Genomic DNA, 2,663 nt, shown 5'->3' with positions numbered 1-2,663 from the left:
AGCAAGCAAGCAAGCAAGCAAGCAAGCAAGCAAGCAAGCAAGCAAGCCTCACCTACCAACCAATCAACCCAGCTACCAACCAATCAACCAATCCACTTAATATCAACTAGGTGTGTTGTCATGCACTGGTATTCCCAGCTCCCAAAACTGAAAAGGCAAAGATCAGTAGTTTCCTGGGACTCACTAAGCAGCCAACCTAGTATAGTTTCTGAAGTCCAGGCCAGTGAGAGACCCTGTCTGCAAAAAGGTAGACAGCACCTAAGGAAGGACTCTGGCAGGAAAAGTAGTGTTTGTGTACTTGTAAAGCCCTTTCAGCATTTGTGTGTCTCTTCTTTGCATTTGTGATTGTCACTTCATTGATTGCTTCCTTTACTTGCTTAATTGCTGCAGATCCCTTTAAAATTAAGCAAACAAGCACTTCTTCAACCAGAAAACCCAATCCTTCTAAAAGTTGTGTCCAGAGATGAGAGCATAAGTGGAGGATGATTTATAGTGGTCTGTTATGTTGTATCCTGTGGACCAGAAACCAATTCATATTGTGATTGAATCCAGCGATGAAGATTGCAGTAATTTTGTGCACTCCTGCAGGATTCTGGGTGTTCATTGAGCTTGCTCAGCCCCTGTGCAGGTTATCTTCTGTGGAATATAATGCTGTAGTGACACAAATCTAAGATAAATATGGTAACTTCCTGGTTCTTGGGGGACTGCCTATGTTCACTTCATTGTTACCACCAAATACTCTGATTTCTTACGATAAAATAAACACCAATTACTAGTTTTATCAACAATTATTACTGAAAATGAGCATTTTTAAAGTCATGCTATTAACCAAATTTTTACGAAACTTTTTTTATTTGCAGCACACTACAATAAAGTACTAAGCTGAGAAGTCAATAAACATGATGGTATTGACTTTTTGTAGAGAGTTGTTAAAGAATAACTATCTACTTCAGATATGGCACTAATGAGAGACCAAGTCTACCCAAGTCTACCCAAGTCTAGCTTAGTGAGCCAGTACCTTTCAAGGGGGTACTTACAGAATCATGGGTGAAGGGTTGCTTACATATGTATAGGTGATCCAACCTGAAGTTCTGTTGGGCCATGGAAGGGCATCTTGGTTTGTGGGTTGGCATGGGCCTGGAACCCCGAGACTGCAGGTGTTCGGCCATGCCTCCAGAACCCTGACAGGCGGTCTAATCTCCCGTCTAATTTCCATGTAACCTGTAACGTCAATCACATAAGACACAGGTAGAGGGAGTGACTAACAGGCCTCTGCCTCGAGAAATTTACATATTAATGAGTTATCTAAAGGCCGGTGGAGGGGTATAACTAATTAAGTTATCCCTTCCTAATCCCTCCTCTTTCCTACTCCCCTATATAATAAGTCAGCTCTCCCCTGGCTCTTGGGGGGCGCATGCACATCCAGGTCCAACTATCACATCATGGACAATTAACTTTTCTTTGGAACCTAGTCCACGTGTCTTCTGGGGCGGGCCACCTCCACTGGTGTCTCAGGATGCTGCTCGTGTTTTTTTCCCCACACAGTTCCCTGAAATTTTTACTGTTTATGTAACCTGGGACTTTTGGGCTTATGACTCTTATAAGTTTTAGGAACTTCCTGAAACATGTGAACTTTGTTTTACATCCTGAGTCTGATTAAGATTCATCTATTTCTGAATTTTTAAAAATATTTCTCTCTTACATTACATCCTGACCAGTTTCCCTCTCTCTACTCTTCCCTGTTACTCCTCCCTACTTCCTTTATCCACTCCTCTTCTGCTTTCCTTTAGAAAAGAGCAAACCTCCTAGGAATATCAACCAAATACAGTATAACAAGTTACAAAAGGCTAGGCATGAACCCTCATATCAAGGTTGGTTGAGGTATCCCAGAAGGAGGAAAAGGGTCCAAAGAGAAGACAAAAGAGTCAGAGACACCCAACTCCCACAGTTAGCAGTTCCACAAGAACATCAGGCTAAACCACCATAATATTTATGCAGAGGACCTAGTGCAGTCCCATGTAGACTCTCTGATTGTCAGTTTACTCCTTATGAGCCCCTGTGAGCCCTGCTTAGTTGACTGTGTGGGCCATAGTCTCATGGTTACTTCTGAATCTTAATGAGTTTCCCCCTAGATGATATTCTCATTTTTAGAAAGACGTAGCTATACAACAGGGTGGTTTGATAAACTCAACCAGAACCCATTATTTTTGTTGTTTAATTATTTTGTCATTCAGTTATTTTATTTATGCACTTATTAGCACATATTAATTATATATCATAATGAGTTACATTATGTTACCTTATGTACATATCTAACATATTTTGATTATATATACCTTCATTACTCTCCTTTGTCATTTTCCCTGTAATCTCTTTTCTTAACCAGCCCCTATGTGTTTTTGTGTGTGTAAATTTAATTAGTGTTGTTAATAGGTAGTGTAGGTAATGGTTCATTCACGTCCACATGGGATACTTACCAGTGGGCTATACCACTGAAGAAAACATCTTTCCCTGAGTAAGCTCCATGTAGCTTATAAGGGGTGGAACCTCACATCTTTCTCAGGTTTTCTTTCCTTCTCTAACTTGTTTTTCTCACACATGTGCTCCTGAGAGTCCTCTCAGGAACCCATCTTGAGTCCTCACCAGAGTCCTCATCTCAGGCT

General features: G+C 40.9%; 1 long non-coding RNA gene across 1 annotated transcript in view; it reads left to right on the top strand.

Annotated features, from left to right (window-relative positions):
- LOC114635786 overlaps positions 1-791 on the top strand; it is a 1,523-nt gene extending 732 nt beyond the window's left edge. Inside the window, exon 2 of the long non-coding RNA XR_003713524.1 lies at positions 391-791. This is a non-coding gene — a long non-coding RNA (uncharacterized LOC114635786). The remainder of the gene's footprint in view (positions 1-390) is intronic.
- Positions 792-2,663: the final 1,872 nt, after the last annotated feature.

Source organism: Grammomys surdaster, unplaced genomic scaffold (assembly GCF_004785775.1).
Source record: "Grammomys surdaster isolate TR1022 unplaced genomic scaffold, NIH_TR_1.0 117782, whole genome shotgun sequence".
In the NCBI taxonomy this organism is placed as follows: Eukaryota; Metazoa; Chordata; class Mammalia; order Rodentia; family Muridae; genus Grammomys; species Grammomys surdaster.
This window is presented reverse-complemented; position numbering and strand designations above follow the sequence as displayed.